This window comes from Eschscholzia californica, unplaced genomic scaffold, assembly GCF_041429995.1.
Source record: "Eschscholzia californica isolate CP2 unplaced genomic scaffold, dmEscCali1.0.p SCAF_6, whole genome shotgun sequence".
Lineage (NCBI taxonomy): Eukaryota > Viridiplantae > Streptophyta > Magnoliopsida > Ranunculales > Papaveraceae > Eschscholzia > Eschscholzia californica.
The window spans coordinates 6521851-6531690 of record NW_028238483.1 but is presented as its reverse complement, the minus strand read 5'-3'; positions in this window follow the sequence as shown (position 1 = coordinate 6531690).

The window sequence follows — 9840 nt, the reverse complement described above, 5'->3', positions numbered from 1 at the left end:
AGTTTAATTATCATATTAGTAAGGGCATTAACCCATTACAAGATACGAGTCAGATTTCATCACCGGTCTCTTGCCCATTTAGGTAACAACATTGCGCGATCCCAAGCCTCACTTAAAATTAAAAATTGATTTAGACATTGGCCAAAGGGTAACGAGCTTATAGGACATTCTTGACATATCTAGAACTCGATTAGTATTTGGAGTTTTCCCAGGAAGAGGGAACGATCCAAGCGCACAATTCTTGATCGTTGTACTGTGACGGAGTAACTCCTTATAAAAATCATAGTTCAAGCTTTAGAAAGAAATAGAAGCTGTCTAGATCAATTTTTAGGTGAAAAAGACTACCCAGTCGTCTAGATTGTGTCTAGGTTGCTTGGTGGAGTCAGCTTGCTTGCTTCGTTGTTTTCCTTAGGATCTTCGTAGTTTCCTTACTAAGTTTTCAAAAGAGTCCCTTGTCTTGTCTTTTGGTTTATGTCTCCTAGGTTACGTGATGAGAGGGGTCATTTTGTTAAGAGTCTGATTTGAGTGTTTTACTTGAAAACCTTTCTTTAAGCGAGACTATGGATCAAGCTAGGGCCGAGAATCAACCTATGACTCTCAAAGATTACATGCATCCAACTATGGTTTGTCAGCCATCATGCATTAGGTTACCCTCGAGTAACACTTAATTCCAGATTGTGCCGGGGATTATCAACATGCTTTTGGTGTTTCGTGGTCTAGAAAATGATAACCCGTATTATCATGTTAGGGAATTTGAGGACATATGTAAGACTATGAATGTCCCTAACTCGATAGATGTCGTTACACTTAGGTTGTTCCCTTTTTCTCTAAAGGATAAAGCAAAGTCTTGGTTTTATGCCTTAAAACCAGAGTCTATATCTACTTGGGCAGAACTTAGTGGTGTATTTCTAGAAAAATTCTTTTCCACGCATAAAACCAGAGCTTTAAGGCTGAGTTTGCTTAATTTTGAGCAACTCGAAGGAGAGTCTCTCTATACATATCTTGAGAGATTCAAAGATATTCTACTAGAGTGTCCACACCATGGGTTCGAAAAATGAAACTAGTCCAACTATTGCATGAAGGACTAGACTATCCTACCATATCCATGGTCGAGTCATTCTGTAATGGCGGGTTTTCTAATAAAACCGCCGACGAGGGCATGGCCTTCTTAGAGGAACTAGCCGTGCAATCTCATCAATGGGGAACTTCGAGAGAACTTGTCTGTAATGCATATAATCCAAGCTGGAGAAATCATCTTAATCTCTCTTGGTCTAAAGGTCAATACCAGAGTCAACCTATTGCTTTTAGGAACCATCCTGAGTTCGGTGCCCCTAGCGATCCTTATGCTCAATCCAGTGTCCAACATTCTTCTGAAAAGAAGACGACATTAGAGGACACCATGCACACGCTAAAGTTTATGCAAGCTACCACCCAGACATTGATTAGTCTAAAAAACCAGGTGTGTCAACTTCAAAAAGCCTTTAGTCAGAGAGAAAATGGTGAGGTTCTAAGTCAACCGGGGCAAGGATCAGAATGTACATTGGCTAGACAACCACCCGATCAAGCCAATGTAGTTACCACCCTTAGGAGAGGTAGAGTTCTTGACAAGAGAGTAAGAGTTCCTGAGGATAACAAGTTACACCCTCGTGATAATCCTGAGAAGGCTCGTGAGTCTGAGAGTCCACCTCCAACGTTTGAACCTAATGTTCCTAGAGCTCCATACCCTCAGCGTCTAATGGAGTCGATGAAGTTACCTCAATCTGATGAGGTAGTGAAATTGTTCAAACATGTCAACATCAATGTTCCATTATCATACGAGTCCATTGTTGAGCAAACTCTTGAGCCACTTTTAGAAGATCCAAAAGCTTAGTCTGTCTTATTTCTTGATTCTCAATCTTTTACTACACTTAGTCATGATGATACCCTTTTAAGTCCAATTGGAGGTATTACAGAAAATGAAGATGATGAACTATGGCTTGCAGAAATGTCTAAAGAGAGTGATGACTCATTTGACTTAGGTGAAACCTTAGAATTCTTTAAGGACACCGATGACATCATAATAAGAGAAATTTTAGGAAGTTTTTCAGAGTCTTTACCTAAGTCAGACTCTTAGGAGATTAGACCTAACTTGGAGGTAAATTCAATACCACAAGCCAATGAAGCCATTTTAGAACCTCCTAGTTCGAGTGTTGATCTTGATGAGTCAAATCTCTTAAATAATTATGCACCATGTCCCTCGGAAGTTCTAGTAACCCCGTTCCAATCACTTGTGCATTCTACCATAGTCTCTCAACCTGTTTGTCATGTTTATGAGGATCCACTTTATCCAATGTCTGTCAAATCTAATTTATCGTTGAACTTAATGATTGTAGCTGAAGGATTTATCCGTTCGGTCTGAAGGAGATGTCCTTCCGAAGGAGTGTCCTTCGACCAAGGTGGCAATGCGATCAATTTGTCAGTTAGGATAACGATGACCACACGTAAAGATCATCCAGTCCGGTCCAATTAGGGGTCGTAATGCTTTGCTAGAAGCCAACTACGATCGTCTGATCAAGGAGTTGATTCGCAGCTAACATAGACCGGATCCTACAACGGGTTACACATAAGAGTGGTAGCTTGATCGGAGAGAATTGACTAGACGGGAACTGGCTAAAGTTGGATGGGATTCAATTGGAAAGGCCAAAAGGGTCCGAATGGAGATTCGGGACAAGATAGAAGGAAGGCTCTTTGGGCCGGCCATGAGATGGCCGACCAGAGTAAGTGGGCCGGCCACATAAGGCCCATGGTGGGCTGCCCTGGTCGGCCACACTTAAGGGGATTATCAAAATACCCCAAAAAGGGTATTTTGGTAATTATCTTTTCTGTGACCCAGAAAATAGAAAACCTAATCTGAATGAGATTCTAATTAGGGTTTGTCTATATATTGGGTCAGTTGAGAACAGAAAAGGTGTGGATTTTTCTCTAAGGAAAAATATACAGCTCTCTCTCTCTCTGAATATACAGCTATTGGAGAGAGAGGAATATAGAGAAAAAGTTCCCATTCTATCAATCTAGTCAAGAAGAAGAGTTCTTCTCAACCTTCTAGTAAGTCCTAGCAGTCTGAAAGGAAGGGAGATCAAGTCTATTCACTCGGTGTCTCAAGTAGAGGAGCTACAGTTGAAGCTCTCGATCTTTGCATGCGATTGGAATGGTTCAAGGGAAAAACGCGTTAAGGTATTTATCCCTCTCTAGTTCATTGATTAGTTTATGCATGTCGATCCTGGGCAATCTAGTGTTAAACATGAGATGTTTGAGATTCCGCTTACAACACTAGTTAGTGTATAGGATACACAAAACCCTACAGTGGCATCACGAGCCGGTTGCATGAAACTATCTCTAACTAGTCGAATTAGATTCGAGCTTGATTGATTAGATGATTTTATGTTTAAATAGGGATTTAGACATGAAATTGATTAGTTTAAATTAGATTTAGACTTAATAGGATAGAAAATTGAAAGAGTTTCAATGGGAAGACTTTAAAATTTGGTGTTTTTGAAAAGAGTTTTCAAAATAAAATTTTAAAGTGGATGGTTTTTTGAAAAAGAGTTTTCAAATTGCTGGTTTTTGGATGAAGATTCATCAAAAACAGCAAAAAGTTGGAATTTTTTTTGAAAATTGGAAGAAAACATGGTGCTGTCCAGGAGACCGGACTGACCAGGACGCGTCCCAGGACGCGTCTGGCCAGTCGCGGACGCTCAGGTCGCGTCCCAGTCCTTCCCGAACTGGGAATCCGAGAGCGTCTCGGATTAGGACGCGTCCGAGCTATTCTCGGACAGGAAGACGCGTCCGAGAGTGTCTCGGACTGGGAGTCCGAGAGCGTCTCGGACAGGGATCCCGAAGGATCCGCGTCTGGCACCTGAGGTCGCGTCTTCCAGACGCGACCACAGAGAAAAGTCCGGACGCGTCTCGGATTGAGAATCCGGACGCGACCAGGACTAGACCTTCCAGAACGCATCTGGGACGCGTCTGGTGAGACCAGAAGCTGTCTCGGACTGGGAATCCGAAAAGCATAGATTTGGGCAGAGCGTCTAGGACGCGTCTGCAGGGCTAGGAAGCGTCTGGCCTAGGGCCAGGACGCGTCCACCCGAGGGACTTGGCACGGTCTGGAACGTGCCAATCCGGGTCCGACCTTGATTTGGACCTTGACCGAGACTTGACTGGGTCTAGTCAAAGGGTCCCTTGACCAAGTTTGACTTATGTCTTTGGAGTTAGACTCGGGTCTTTTGGGCCTTGACTTAAGTGGGAGGTTTCTATTTTCTTCTTCCGACTTTGACCATATTTTTTCCGAAAGTGACCCGGGCCAACCAAAGCCTGAATCGGAGTTTTTCTAAAACGATTTCAAAATCTTTTAGGATAAAACCGAACGAGCTGTTAGTCAGAATTATGAGATAATTAGACTTAAGGCACGTTAGACATAGAGATGTCGGTAGTATCTCCCGAAAAGCTATCTAGAACATAGCAAACCTAGATTCGACCTAAGTAAGCGAATCTCATACATACTTGGGTGTTTTATGAATGTCATATTATTATGTATGTATGGATGTGAATGCGGGTTCTAGTATGGCCATAGAATTGTTCTATCTTGTTTTTAAGCACGGATGGGTGCCCGATGTAATTAATTTAGTTTCAAGTTTTATACGATCTGCGAATCGTTGAGTCTTGTAATTAGAGTTTAGGGTACAATTGAGTCCATTGAAGAGCCAAAGGATGAGATCGTGGTTCGAGTGGGAGAATTCAATGGATGTTCGAGGATGGAGATCCAGGCGAACGGAGGCTAAACAAGCAAAGAACCTAAGAAGATTAGATCTTTTAGGTTAGGGGCCATACTAGGATCATGTCTGCTTGTTTTATTTTCTCGCGCGCATTTACTTATTTACGTTTTGTGTGGTGTATGATTATGTTAGAGTTCACAGTAATGCATGCAAACAAAAACGTAAGAGTCCCCAAAAAGAATTTTGAGTAATGCCTACCCAGATTAAGACACCTGTTGCGCCCTTGTTCATCGATGGTGGGTCATGCCAAAGCAGGGTGCCATCTTTTACCTCGGGACAATACGGGTAGACCTATGAAGAGGTCTACATGTCTAAATGGTTATTCTCAACGAGTCAGCAAAAGAGTTTTGGATTTCGAGGCAAAAGGATGAATTTGACACATAAGTGTTATTCATCAACCAAGAGTCATATGAGATATGATCAGTAAGGAGTTACTCACCCAGGAGGGTGAAGTTAAGGGCAGTGCCAAAGTACGCTTAGCTTCACAGGAATGGGATCTTGGAATCGTATTATTCATAGGGGGACGGTTTTTCATTGAATAATATGGCAAAAAGTGTTTTTGCGTAAACATTGAATGTAGTACTTAGCAAAATCCTTATTTTGTTTCAGTAGAGTAGAGATGACAAATAGTATTAGTTCACGTTTAGATAGAGATCTATACGACTTTCTAGATTGGGAGGAAGATCAGAGAAGAGTTCTCGATGCTTCAAAGAAAGAAAGCGTAATAGAGCTACCAGAAAGGGAAGTGGAAGTCGGTGCCTATGTTATAGAGGTCAATTTGGCAGATATGGCTGACTCTCCCTCATGGGTATATGATACCGGATGTGGAGCAAATATAATTTCAGAATTAGATGAGCTCAAGGAGGTCAGGTATCTGACAAAGAGCGAGATGGTTCTACGAGTCGCAAATAAGGCAAGAGTTGCTAGTGTGGCTGTAGGAACTTTCGAGCTCAGTTTAGAGACTGGGTTGATATTAGTGCTACGTAATTGCTATTACGTACCGACTATATCAAGGAACATCATCTCTGCGTCGGTGTTAGACAAAGAGGGATATCACGCTATAATAAAGGACAAGAGTTGTTCTTTATACAAGGGTGAGATGTTCTATACCAGTGCTAAGCTGCGTAATGGTCTTTATGTTGTGAACATAGAAGACGAAATCCTGAACATAGACACGAAACGGCTTCGTACTCATGATTCTAACCAAAGCTATCTCTGGCATTGTCGTTTGGGTCACATTAACGTGAAACGCATGCAGAAGCTTCATGCAGATGGACTTCTGGGATCGTGTGATTTGGAATCGTACGATACATGTGAGCCATGCTTAGTGGGCAAGATGACAAGATCGTCCTTCAAGGGGAAAGGAGATCGGGTGAGTGAACCCTTAGGACTGATACATACGGATGTATGCGGACCTATGAGTACACTTGCGAGAGGTAACTATGGCTACTTTATTACGTTCACTGATGACTTCACTAGATATGGTTACGTATATCTAATGAGGCATAAGTCGGAATCGTTTGAAGTGTTCAAACAATTCTAGAATGAAGTAGAGAATCAGCTTGGCAAGAAAATAAAAGCCATTCGATCGGATCGAGGTGGTGAGTATTTGAGTCAAGAGTTTGAGGATCATCTTCGGAGTTGTGGAATAGTTTCACAACTCACTCCTCCAGGAACACCTCAGATGAACGGTGTGTCCGAGAGGAGGAATCGAACATTGATGGACATGGTTCGATCGATGATGAACTTAGCCGATCTTCCTAACACTTTCTGGGGGTATGCTCTAGAAACGGCAGCTTTCACACTTAACCGAGCTCCGTCAAAAGCTGTAGAAAAGACGCCATATGAGATATGGACTGGAAAGGTTCCAAAGTTGTCTTTTCTCAAAGTCTGGGGTTGCGATGTTTATGTAAAACGTTTACAAGGGGATAAACTAGCACCAAGATCAGACAAGTGTCTCTTCGTCGGTTATCCGAAAGAGACAAAGGGGTATTACTTCTACAACCCATCAGAGAACAAAGTGTTTGTTGCTCGTGATGGTGTCTTCCTTGAAAAGGAGTTCCTTTCCAAGAAGACAAGTGGGAGAAATATAGAGATCGAAGAGGTTCGATCTGAGCAACAAACTGGCACCGTTGTACCGATGTCAGAAGTCGCGATTCCTAACTATTATGAGCCGATAGAAAAGGAAAGAGAGGATGAGATGGTAGATCTCGGAGATCCTCCCGCGCAGAGTGAATGTGATTCGCAGGAGAACCCTCAAGGAGTTGAGAGTGTCTCACCTGTTGTTCAAGCCCCGCGTAGGTCCGCAAGGCTGATTGAGTTATCTCAACGACAAGAGTTGTTGTTGGTAGAGGATAATGAACCCAGCACCTACGAAGAAGCTATGACGAGCCCAGACTCCGAAAAATGGCTGGGAGCCATGAAATCCGAAATGGAATCCATGTCTGAGAATCAAGTTTGGAACTTGGTTGATTTGCCCGATGGAGTAAAACCCATAGGATGCAAATGGATTTTCAAGATGAAAACAGACAAGGATGGAAACGTGAGCGTTTTCAAAGCTAGACTCGTGGCAAAAGGTTACAGACAAGTCCAGGGTATAGACTACGAAGAAACCTTTTCCCCTGTCGCGATGCTTAAGTCCATTAGGATTATTCTAGCAATTGCAGCTCATTACGATTATGAGATTTGGCAAATGGATGTCAAAACTGCCTTCCTGAACGGTAAACTGGAAGAGGATGTGTACATGACACAGCCTGAGGGTTTTGAGGATTCCGGGAATGCTGGAAAGGTTTGCAAGCTTCAAAGGTCCATCTACGGGTTGAAGCAAGCAAGTCGGAGCTGGAATCTTCGATTCGACGAGAAAATCAAAGAGTTTGGTTTTCTGAAGAATGAAGAGGAATCTTGTGTATACAAGAAGGTTAGTGGGAGCAACCTAGTTTTCTTGGTCCTGTATGTGGATGACATACTGATCGTTGGAAATGACATTCCTATGCTTGACTCCGTGAAAGAGTGGCTTAGGAAGTGTTTTTCAATGAAAGACCTAGGAGATGCAGAATACATATTGGGCATCAAGATCTATAGAGATAGATCGAGGAGGATGATTGGACTTAGTCAAGAGACTTATATAGATAAGGTTCTTGGGAGGTTCAAGATGGAAGACTCTAAAAGAGGATTCCTACCCATGACACATGGTACGACGCTTAGCAAGACTCAGTGTCCCCGAGATCCTGATGAGCTAGCACACATGAAGAAGGTGCCTTATGCTTCGGCAATAGGATCTATCATGTACGCCATGGTCTGCACTCGCCCAGACGTCTCATATGCTTTGAGTATGTGTAGTCGTTACCAATCTAATCCAGGTGAGAAACACTGGACCGCAGCCAAAAATATCCTGAAGTACTTGAGAAGGACTAAGGATCATTTCTTGGTGTATGGCGGGAAAGACGAACTAATCGCGGAAGGCCATGTGGATGCGAGCTTCCAAACGGACAGAGATGATTTCCGATCGCAGTCGGGTTATGTCTTTTGTCTAAACGGAGGAGCAGTAAGCTGGAAGAGATCAAAGCAGACTACTGTAGCAGACTCTACCACAAAAGCAGAATACCTTGCCGCTTCGGAAGCAGCGAAGGAAGGAGTTTGGATAAAGAAGTTTATCTCCGAACTTGGTGTAGTTCCTAGCATAGAAAATGGGGTTACTCTATATTGTGACAACAATGGAGCTATCGCCCAGGCTAAGGAACCAAGGGCACACCAGAAATCCAAACATATCCTAAGGAAGTACCACGTGATTAGGGAAATCACTGAGCGAAAGGATGTGGTCATTTGCAAAGTCGATACGGACGACAACGTTGCCGATCCGTTAACTAAACCACTGCCTCAGCCCAAGTATGAGAGTCATAGAAGGGGCATAGGTATAAAGTGCATCGATGAATGGCTTTAGGTTGTAATTGGATTAATGAAAAGGGGTTTTCATGTAATCAATTAGCTACATTCAATAAAAAGAAATAAACAAGTTATTTCTGTCATTAAATAATGGTTTAGTGTTTAATGACGGTCCAAAATAATGAGGAATTCCAGGTAGGTTTATCAGATACGTGATCTGGTAAATGGAACCCTACTAAGTGAACATGGAATAAATTCATTATTGAGTCCCTAGTCCAGGTCATTGCATGGACAACAATGACTCAAGAAGACTAGCATGGGAATTGACTGATAGCGCAGTTCCATGGGCTATAGGAATATGGTATTTAAGTCAATTACATGAATGTAGATTGGAGAATCTGCATTGGATTAACCCAAAGATGAGAGTTTTTTCAAGGAGTTGAAAAAGGCGTCACAAACTCTCATAGGCAAGATTGGAGAGATTCCGTAAACATGAGTGCTCCACTCATCTTATGTAAGGAATGTCGAACTTTGGTACTGTCAAACGCCGCGCCGTAAAAGGAGGTTATAAAGGCAGAATACTGGGGGAGACAGGATAGACATGAAGTTAAGTGGGAGTACAAGACTGGATGATGTCCTCCTATTAAGTTAGGAATAAGTATCTCCGGGCCACTTGAGGAGAAGCAACTGGAAAATGTGTGGCCGCACTCAAATGGATTAAGAGTTAATCATTTGAATTGACAGTTGTTATCTGGATCAAGAAAGTCTGAACGGTGTGACGTATCAGATGAGATACTAAGCGACATGGGAATCGAGCATTGCACTTGTTCTAAGTACAAGTGGGAGACTGAAGGATTTATCCGTTCGGTCTGAAGGAGATGTCCTTCCGAAGGAGTGTCCTTCGACCAAGGTGGCAATGCGATCAATTTGTCAGTTAGGATAACGATGACCACACGTAAAGATCATCCAGTCCAGTCCAATTAGGGGTCGTAATGCTTTGCTAGAAGTCAACTACGATCGTCGGATCAAGGAGTTGATTCGCAGCTAACATAGACCGGATCCTACAACGGGTTACACATAAGAGTGGTAGCTTGATCGGAGAGAATTGACTAGACGGGAACTGGCTAAAGTTGGATGGGATTCAATT